Here is an 11,143-nt window from a genome sequence, read left to right as displayed (position 1 = left end):
AAGGTTTCATCATGTACCAAGACTGCTTTGCCTTCAAGTTTGCATAAGGTTATATTATGTACCAAAACTGCTATGCCTTCAAGTTCGCATAAGGTTACATCATGAACCAAGACTGCTTTGTCTTCAAGTTTGCATAAAGTTACATCATGAACCAAGACTGCTTTGCCTTCAAGTTTGCATAAGGTTACATCATGTACCAAGACTGCTTTGCCTTCAAGTTTGCATAAGGTTACATCATGTACCAAGACTGCTATGCCTTCGAGTTCGCATAGTGTTACATCATGTACCAAGACTGCTATGCCTTCAAGTTTGCATAAAGTTACATCATGTACCAAGACTGCTTTGCCTTCAAGTTTGCAAAGTGTTACATCATGTACTAAGACTGCTATGCCTTCAAGTTTGCATAAGGTAACATCATGGTACAATCGTAGAATGTTGTGTTAGATTTTAAATACAAAAGCGTGCATTTAGGTTTTATACCTTTTTGTTTTGTATTATTTTTTTCTGCTTTTTTATACATATTTATATATAGTATAGAATTTTTAACCAAAGTATAGAAAGAGTAAAAGTAAACAAAATGTACTATTTCACCTTGTTACAAACATGTCTTACCTTCCTACTTTCACCTCTCAGAATTCAATATGCACCACCACGATCGTGGAGATTGCTACACGTAACAAAATTGTATTTTACCTTGCCTTTTTAAGATTATTTGCAGTACTTCTTACATCTCATTAACACACAGCCTATCAAAATCTTATTGAAGATAAAACAAAATCCCCTCACACTGTGACATTGCATTGAGTTCGATTTTCCCTGTTACCGAATACCAAGGGTAATATGTTTATGTTGACTTTGACTATGTGTTGAATTTTTGTGATAGCCCATGTGCGGTTTTAAAAGAGCACAGTTTAGTGTAAGGTAGCATATAGGGAAAGTGTACTTGGGTACTGCTATGACATTACAAAATTGTCAATTTTAAAGCTGATGGTTCAGTCCCTGTGGTTAACAGTTAAATATTAATACAGTTTTCAGTATGAACCTATTATCCGGTCGATTTTATGAACATTTGTCCTTGAATTAGTTCTGGACGAAGACAAAACATAGAATAAGGTGATATTTTGAACCGCTGCATAAAAGTTATTCGGCTAAAATAGATGCAACTAATTTATATCTTATCTCATCTACAATCTTGAAACTTATTGTACAAAACTTCCGTACTCCTGGATATATTACTTCCTGGTCGATCACAGCAAAACGATTGGTTACGAATATCACTTGAAGTAGTAAAAATATACTGCGCGGTTATAGATGAAGAATATATCAGTTCTGACTGAAGTTGGACGTCTGTCTATTGTGTAGTTGAACATAAAATAAATACCATAATGCTTAATATTTTGATTTTTTTCTGTTTAATAAGTGCCGTGGTTTGTGAAAGATGTCCACCTGGAAAACATGGTGATAGATGTGAAAATATGTGCAAATATCCCCATTGTTTCTGTAATTCACATTTAGACTGTGAGTCGTGCGAGCAAGGAATTTTCAACACAAGTAGAAACTGCATGTCTTCATGTTTTTCTTATACATGCACGTGTACTGACTATACAAACTGTCATTCTTGCAAAGACGGATATTATGGATTGGAAAGTAAATGTAACATGAGCTGTTCTGCTGTTTGACATGGAACTAAATGCTACAATAACGGAACCTGCGTTACTTGTAAGCCTTACTTCTCTGGAAGTAAATGCGATTCGTGTGTAGATGGCCGATATGGAGCAAACTGCGCTTTACAATGTAGTCAAGGTTGTGAGGGGAATATCTGCAACTCAAGTGATGGATCATGCAACTGCACACTAAATACCTGCTCTTCTACGGACGGGAATTGTGATTGTAAAGACTTTTACACAGGAGCTAAATGCGACGTATGTGTAGACGGGCGGTATGGTGAAAGTAACTGTGATCAAAAATGCTCTTCTGGATGCAATGGCGAATCATGTAACCCTAACGGGACGTGTTTGTGTATGCCTTATTTTACTGGGGACACATGTGACTCTTGTGTAGATGGCAGGTATGGGGAAAACTTCTCATTGCAATGCAGCGGAGGTTGCGAGGGGAACACCTGCAGTTCAAGAGACGGATCATGCATATGCAGTTGACATTACGGTGGTAAACGTTGTGAACTCTGTATCACAGGTCGATACGGAGATGATTGTTCCAAAACATGTAGTCGGGGCTGCTTAGGGAATACTTGTTCCTTTATGGATGGAAAGTGTGATTGTACAAACTTGTACACGGGAGATAAATGTGACGTTTGTTTGGACGGGCGATATGGTGACCATTGTTTGAATACTTGTGATTTCAATTATCGATTTTATTTACCTCTCTGTTATTTTTGTGCTTACAACATAACGTCATACAAAGCCCTTTCTAGACTATCTTACATTTCACTTCTGCATTTATTCGACAAAGGGTGTCAAGTTTTGACATCACTTACGGAAACTCGTTTCTATTGAGACAAAGAAGTATTTCACAGCGACTCGCTCAGGCATATGGCCTTTATGCATTTTAAATCGATTATTGAACTATGAGGCTATAAAATCTACACTCTATTGCAATACATCCAAACTATTTTAAACCTGAAATAAATAAATATTGCATTGCTGATGTTTTAAGTTAAGGTCAAATGACTTGTTCAGTTCACAATCATAATATGACTTAAAACAAAGAAAAAACATACAACAATACCGTTCAAATATGTATTTCACATAGATCAGAGGCCTATATATGAACCATAAAGTTAGATATCCAATTACAATCAAAAATAAAGAATTAATTAAAAACTGTTAAAAAACATCGTGACAGTCCTTATTCAGTTATTATAATTAATAATTATTTATTGCATAACGTTTGTGCAAGTTAGTAAAAATAAACTCAAAACAACTTAAAACTCAAGCACGAGTACGGGTAATGTCATAACTATGTGTAATGTTGCAAAGGCTATTTAAGTGAAACACGCATTGTGTATCTGTAACATGTATAAAACAGGGTCTCTGTTAAGTCTATTCACATGATGTAATATATATTTTTCTGAAATCATCTTCTGAGATCACCATGGAAACAAAAGTACCCACGGGTTTAGATTATGATTTGCACTTACATATATATAAATGAAATAAACACCTATATGAATATAAACGTGTCCCCATTAAAAGTAAATGATGTTAACTGTCTTGGGATTATACGATTGCATATAATTTATATGCGTCAAACACATCCGGTTATATTAGAAATCATCAAAGTTGTTTTTAAAGTTGTATGATTTATTTCCTGAGTAGGTTTATCGTGCAATCTGTTTGCTATAAATAAGGCAGGATTAGAACAGTTGACATAATTTTAGATAAAATAAAAAAAGTTATATCGTATAGCAGAACTACATCTAAGAAGAACACGCTATTCATACTTTTTCGTAAATGTGTCGTGTCTTTAAGAACCAGAATAATGAATTACTGTTATCACATTTGCTAATTCTTTGTCGCTTAAATACGTATGTGTAGCCATTAGAAGATATCATTATTGTTTTTGTACTTTCAAATCAAACAGTACTTCAGGCCACATTTATATTTGAAGAAAGGGTACAACAGCACGATGAATTGACTTACTAGAATCTGCATAAGGAACAAGTCGATGCCCTTGCTCTTGCGGGAGAGCGTGGTTGTAAAGACTGTCACGAAGCTGAAACGTGTTCATGGTCGGTTTGGCGATGAGTAGTTGTTTACACATATACACTGTCGTTAAACCAGCTGTGTACGCAACTAGATTGCTACAAATACCACAGTTGAAAGGGTACATACGATTACGGTCATGTATATCGTGTCATTGTAAACACTATGTCAAATTTATTGAATTCGGACCGACAAGTGTAAGCAAGATAAAGTTGAAATGAACGATTCACACAATGACACATTTCAGAATATGACACGTTTATTTTTTCTCACTTAACTTCAGTAAAGCGTTAACTTAGTGGATTCTGATTGGTCACAGTTAAATATTTATTTCCCCAAGTGGCCAACACACTACTACAACTACATATTGAGTGAACTATTTATTTCTGTTGTCAAAATGTGAAATATAGTGCAATCGTTCACTCAAATAAACAAATGTTCATTTCATTTTATGCTTGTTATTAATGAATATACTCAAAATATGATTAAACTGATATTTCGTTGAAAAACCGCTCCGAATTCTTATTTTATGATGCCAAAGTTTATTCCGAACACCGTATGCGTCAACGTTTGATGCTTATAGTAAAACGGGTTAACAACATAACATGATAGAATACGTTAAATAATATTTTGATAAGATCAATGGCTCACACCGTAATCAGTAATTCGCACGTTAAACACCGAAAACATGAAAAAACCCATAAATAATCAGATTCTCAATATTGCTTCAAGACCTCCTGCTCTGCATTCCATAAGGTGCTAAAGATTAAATCACGAAATGATTGTTGTGATGCTGGCAGTAAAAAACATATATATATATTTTAGCTGAGCAGAATCAGCCGGACGAAACAGACAACTTTCAAACTGGTGCACTAACAGGGGGATTAATTGGTGCCGTAGTAGTGCTAGTGGCTGCTGTCGCTATAACTGTTTTTGTCAGACGAAGGTTTGTCGTAATAATAAAATTACTATTTATTTAAGCGTTTTATTTTCTACTTTGTGCAACATTCGCTCAAATTGGATTTCATATTAAGTTGATTTCGATATTCGTTCATTTTCAATGATTATGTCCAGGCATATACCTATGATATTATTTCCAGATATATCAAGTGTGGTTACAAATTTCAGTGAATTTTCCGAGTGTAGTTCTCCTTTTTGTTGAAATTATGGTAAGAATATTATACTTTAAATGCTGTTTAATTGCAAATGGCACTTCAATATTGGTTTGGACGTGTTAAACTTTGAACTTCAGAATATCACAAAAGGAAGCACAAGGCTATGAAAACGAGCAAGATACTACAACTCCAGGTATAAAGAATACGTCATAATTATTGTATTTGTTATTATTTATTAAAATAGTAAAACAGTTACGTCAGTATGTATCACGTTACTAGGTTTGAACTAACATTTTATATTTGTATTTGTTTTATTTCATAATGCTTTAGTAATTATTGAAATTTTGTTTAAAATGACGTATACAATCAATCCCCGTCGGCTCGAACTCGATTGGTTCGAATTTATCGTTGGCTCGAACCGGATGTAAAGAACCGATTTCTTTACTTTTGCGGTAAGCATTCCTGCCTACCTCAACTTTTCGGGGCACAAGGTATTTTTGCTTGTCCCTTGGAGTTCGAGCCAACGGGGTTCGACTGTATACCAATACAATGTTTGTATAAATATACGGACTTAATGAAGCACATATCCATACAAACTAAAAAAGTAAAATAAATGTATCTTTTTTAAATATTATAGGAGGACCATATGAAACATTAAATACCAGCCGCATGGAGAAAACTGACAGAACAGACACCTACACCAGGTTATTCACGACAGTAAAAGCTGGAATGACAAAAGGTGCCAGCCCTAACAGAAGCACAATGGATGTTGTAGAAGGTGAAAGAGACACACCTGGACCATATGAAATATTAAATGCAACCCGCTTTGAAGAAACTGAGATGAGTGATACCTACAAAAGGCTTTCCAGGACAGGACACGCTGGAAGTACAAACAGTGAAAATTCCGAAGATATTTCAATGGATTATCTTACAATAAATCTCACTCATACTCGAACGTGATGGTAAAGAAATGACAGCGTCGTCCCGGAAATGACAACACCGGCTAAAGAATGACAACAAATATGTAGGAATCACAGAGGTCAAGAAACGCAACGCTGGTCAAACAATAACAAAACTATTGGTTTACTGTTCGAGGTGTTTAACTTTCGAAGCACTATTCCTAAAATATTCCATAGGTTAATATATAAACTTGCCCTTGAAGATGATAATTTTGTTTGAATTGTATGATTTTAGCATTTTGGTCCTTTTTAGGATTTTTGATTGCCAAAAGTTACATTGAATAAAGAAGGAACTAAAAGTTGCTTTGCTATTTAAAGTTATTTATAGACGTCCGATCGCTTAGCTTCTAGGGGACTGCGATGCAGAATTTCTCTCTCTTTCAAACGCACTTTTCGAAAAAAAATATTAAGATATACCGTTTGGTCGTTTAGAACATTTATGTAAAATAAGAAGAAAATCGTTGCCTAGAATTTGTGTATTCAACTGTACTGTTATGGTTGTTATTATGGTTTTAATGTCCCACCTGTGGCATTAATACAGCAGGGTGGCATGGTTATGACACTTCGGGTATGGAATGTGATCCTTTGTTCGATCTTAAAAAAGTTTGTGATTTATGCTTGACTGTATGTTCTTATATCATTATTATTTCATTGAAATAATGATACTCGATGTGAGACACTTAAAATTTAACACTTTTCTTACAAAATGTTAATGTTGAAATAATAATTGCCAATATTGGAAATAAATATGGGTTATGAAAGATAATAATTAGGGTATTGAAATAGAATAATCTACATGAGTCAACATGTTCATTAGTAATGCTTTAGTTTTCATTCTTAATTGTATACATTTTGGTCTACCTTTTTGCACTCAAACCACCCAAAATATCGTAAATACTTTTATTTTGATTTGCCCAAAAATGTGTTACATGAAATGTCGTCAGCATGTTTTGGTAACGGGTGCACTTGGTGTTCATAACGTGTCAAAATGTCATTAAATGAACGTGATATGAAAGGCTAAACCTGTCTTATTGACAATACACAGGAAAGAAGTCCATGAAACAATAAGTAATACATCGTGGACATATGCATATGCGAACCTTTTCATTTAATAATTGATTCCGTAAAATAGAATAACATCAATTCGTTATGAATTATAAGAGTGCAAACACCATGTTAATCCGGAGATGATTAAAATAATCAACATGAAATCTCCTTCATGCATATGTTTATAAATAATGTCTCTAAATAAACATTCTCGTTCACCAGAGTGATAATTCTATGCATACCATAGTTAATCATTATCACACCTCTGATGAATAAGAATGAACATCAATGACATTATAACTTGTAAACGTAAAAGACCGATGCTAAATGATAGCAACAGCAGTTATTTTTTTTATTTTATCTACCCCATTCCAAAATATCACATCAAATTTTATTAACACTGCGAAGAGGAAAAATAACAAAATGTTATAATAAAGCTGTAAAATGGCTTTAATCAAATGTCTTTGTAAACGATCAATTAAAGACTTTCAACGAGATACGGATTATACGATGAAATTTATCTGTACGTTATCAATTAATGTTTTCCCTGTAGAACAGCTCTGCCCAATCATGGCTTATTATAAAACAGTCCAAAACATTTCTATCGAATCTTATAATAGAAAGGCGGGTTGACTTTATGACCCTCATAAATTCTTGTCTGCCTTAATCTAGCCACCAATGCATTTACAATTGCTATACTAGCCTATCTTTGCGCTACGATTGCCCGGAGAGGAGACATCGATATAGATCACCTTTATGTTATGTATTATCATTCCACTCATAGTTTTGAGAACGGAAAATATCAATTTAAAAATTATTTTTCTTATTATATCCACCTTATAACCACAAACAATGCAAAACAATGTAAAACACAGTAGTCCGTATTCCATGAATACATGACTGACTGACTGACTGACTGACTGACTGACTGACTGACTGACTGTCTGGCTGGCTGGCTGGCTGGCTGGCTGGCTGGCTGGCTGGCTGGCTGAATGAATGAATGAATGAATGAATGAATGAATGAATGAATGAATGAATGAATGAATCAATGAATCAATGAATTAATCAATGAACGAATGAACGAACGAACGAAAGAACGAACGAACGAATGAAAGAAGGAATAAATTTATTGAAGAATAAATGAATGGATCAATGCATATTTAGTAATGAGTTTATATGAATGAATGATTGAATTTAAATCAAGGCTCACTTGAAAAGAGCAAACAAAAAAATCACCACATAGACCTATAATTAAAACTAAGATTTCATCTTTATCAGTTATATTAGAAAATGATATAATCTGAAAACTGCTGCCTCAAATTAACTGTCTCTTGGCTTCCATTATTACTTTCCATGTCAAGTTATTCTAAACAAGTATTATGGTTTAGGGTAAAAACCACCTGCCATTTAATTTAATGGTGACAACAGTTAAAGGCAGGAGTGCCTCTGTCGGCCTTAAAGGGCAATAGGGGGGAGTATAGTTTGTGTGGGTAAGAACAAATATTCTGTATTTTGACTTCCTTGCTTGTCACAGAAAAAAAAATGTATGACAGTAGTGAAAGCCTACTTACGGTGTTCACTGCCCACCAATGAAAGTGTGATTTGTTTGTATCCTTATTTCAATTCATACATGTAGACATCTCACAAAACGACTGGGATAATTTGGATACTTCTAGTTCGAATAAATCATAAATGCGATGATTGTCCCGAGCGAATCTTAAATGTTTTGTAAGATATTTATATGGAGTGCTGCTTGGACTTGCAAATTTGGGAAAAATTTTACAAAAAAAACATTTTAACTGTTAAACACATTTTGTAACAGAACGAACGTAGCAGGGAGATGAAACTGCAATGAGTAAAAAAACCTGGTTCGGATGTTGATATAAAATTTCTAAAAGCGCAAAACAATTGAGTGAATATATCACTGTGACATCGTTTTCATGATAATAACAAACCCTCAGCCTATCAATCTTAAGCGATTACTAAAAACGTGTGTGTTATCGATATTACAAGTACACCTTAATCTTATAAAGTGTACAAGTAAACTCAAACAAAACTTATGATATATAAAACATTATCACAGGAACATTATCATGTGTACATTGCACCACTTAAAATAGTTAAATAACGTCTTAAAACTTTATTCTGGCGCTAGATTTGTTATTTTTATTTTTGATCCATGCATGCAAGTTATACGAACGATTTGCGATGTATTTGCTTTAACGACACATTATGGTAAAATAAAGACATATTGACAGTTTTTTAAGGTTTTAAAGGCACACTCCCATACTTTGTAAAAAACATAACTCTTGTGGCAAATCATTATGATTGTTAGTTTACACTTTGTTTCTTTTACATTGCTTGTGAAGAAGGTTATATTTATTTATACAAAGTCACCTTCGTTGGTTTAATGCTGCGCTAATATGCGGTCTTCTGGTGCTCTGGGGATAACCGGAGAACCAGGGTGAATTCACATGTCCGGCTTGGTGATCACCAACCAAACTGACATGGGCCCAACCCGGGTGATCAAGGGTCGCCCTGGTGAGAAGCGAAAGCACTACCAACTGTGATTACTTGACAAACAGCACTTTTGAGACTAAGTTACTGACAGATGGAACCCTTCAAACAATATTGATATATGCTCAAATATTGAATTTGAAGTCTACAATTTCCAAATATGTTGCTTACTAATAACAGTGAAGAGCTGTAGCGTCATTGGTTAATTGACATTAACACGTGATGCATTCAGGGTTGTTAATAAAAGGTATTGTTAAAATATACTGTTGTAATTGTGTCCGTCCCTTTTGTCGAGTTTTTACGTTTGGTGTTAACATATGGTGTTTTTATTGCGCAGTTGATAAGATTTGCTAGAATATGTACAGATGTTAACAATTTCAGCTCTCGCAGTATATTTATGACGCAAAAACTTCTAAAACAGGGTTTCAGATATTTTAAATTAAGGAAAACTTTCTCAGAATTTTTTAATGGTCATTATAATCTCATATCAAAGTACAATAGTAGTCTTAAATCGCTAATTGCTAATAATATTGCTCATCCCGATTTGTATGATGATGTTTTAAAGAAAATTCGTAAAAATATAATGTTTCCAGCAGGTAGTTGGGCAGATAGACTTTATGAATTACTTTGATTTTATTTAAACCGTGGATATAAAGGCAATATTTTAAAGACCACTTGCCTGCTAGTTTTTGAAGATGAATACCTGAAACAAAATATAGGGTTGAATATAGCATCTTTTCATAACTGCACTTTCAGTGCTTTGATTTTTGATGAAGATATTGCTAATTTATGTTATCATTAAAACCGTTTTTGGCTGACTCGGAGGATTTGGCATTTGCTTCAAATATTTTACATTTTCAAATCATTTGGATGGAAAGATTAGCGAATACATGTCGCTTTTATTTTTAATAATGTTTTGATTATTTGTTCCCAGTTTTAGTACAATGATGCATTTTGTTATGAAACTCTATGAACATACAGATTTAAACCTTTTATTTTATGCACCAGTCAATTGTAACCACGGCCCCCAGGTCCGGTGGTATACCGGGGATAGCCGGGGAAAGGGGCCGTGTTTTTACTTTCCAGGTGGCCCCGCAAGGCCGGGTGACCGCGGTTGTTTTGTCATAGCGCCAAATTAAGCCGAGATTGGGCCTTATATGGAGTCTCTGGGGTGCGGGGGCATTTGGCCGGAGTTTAACCATCAGTTCGACCACGCAGGGTGGGGAATTTACCCGGGGTTGGCTGGACCGAAAGTCGAAGTCCCGGCTATTCCACGGACCTTAGGGGCCGTGTTACATCTGACTGGTGCATTATAAGGCAGACTGTGTGTGATATTTATAGTTTCTTACAATGACTGCATCGTTCCTTTGTATAGTTTTTGTATTAGGTGCTCTGAATTGTTTCTCTCCGTCTGCAGATAGAGCTGGGATCTCATCATAAAAATACTTGGGGTTTACCTTTACGTTTATTATTATTTGTTTTATTGATGAGTTTCCTCAAGTTAATGCATACTTTGATAAGATTTACCTGCGTTTTTTCTTTATTAAGGATTGTTGGGATAAGAGTGAGGTTTGAGGTGCACATAAACTGGTTTAAACCCCCAGTAAATTTCCATATTACTGACCGTTCCAAGGCGGTACCTTACAATTCTTGATAAACATACCTATTTTACGATATATATATATATATATATATTTGTATAGAGAGAGTTAAATAGTTTAGTACTACGGTATTTGCGCGAGATGTTTGCTTGACAGGCGTTATAACGATACTTAATCGTTAA

This window comes from Mya arenaria, chromosome 15, assembly GCF_026914265.1.
Source record: "Mya arenaria isolate MELC-2E11 chromosome 15, ASM2691426v1".
Classification (NCBI taxonomy): Eukaryota; Metazoa; Mollusca; class Bivalvia; order Myida; family Myidae; genus Mya; species Mya arenaria.
The sequence above is the reverse complement of the archived record's forward strand: the minus strand, read 5'-3'. Positions refer to the sequence as shown.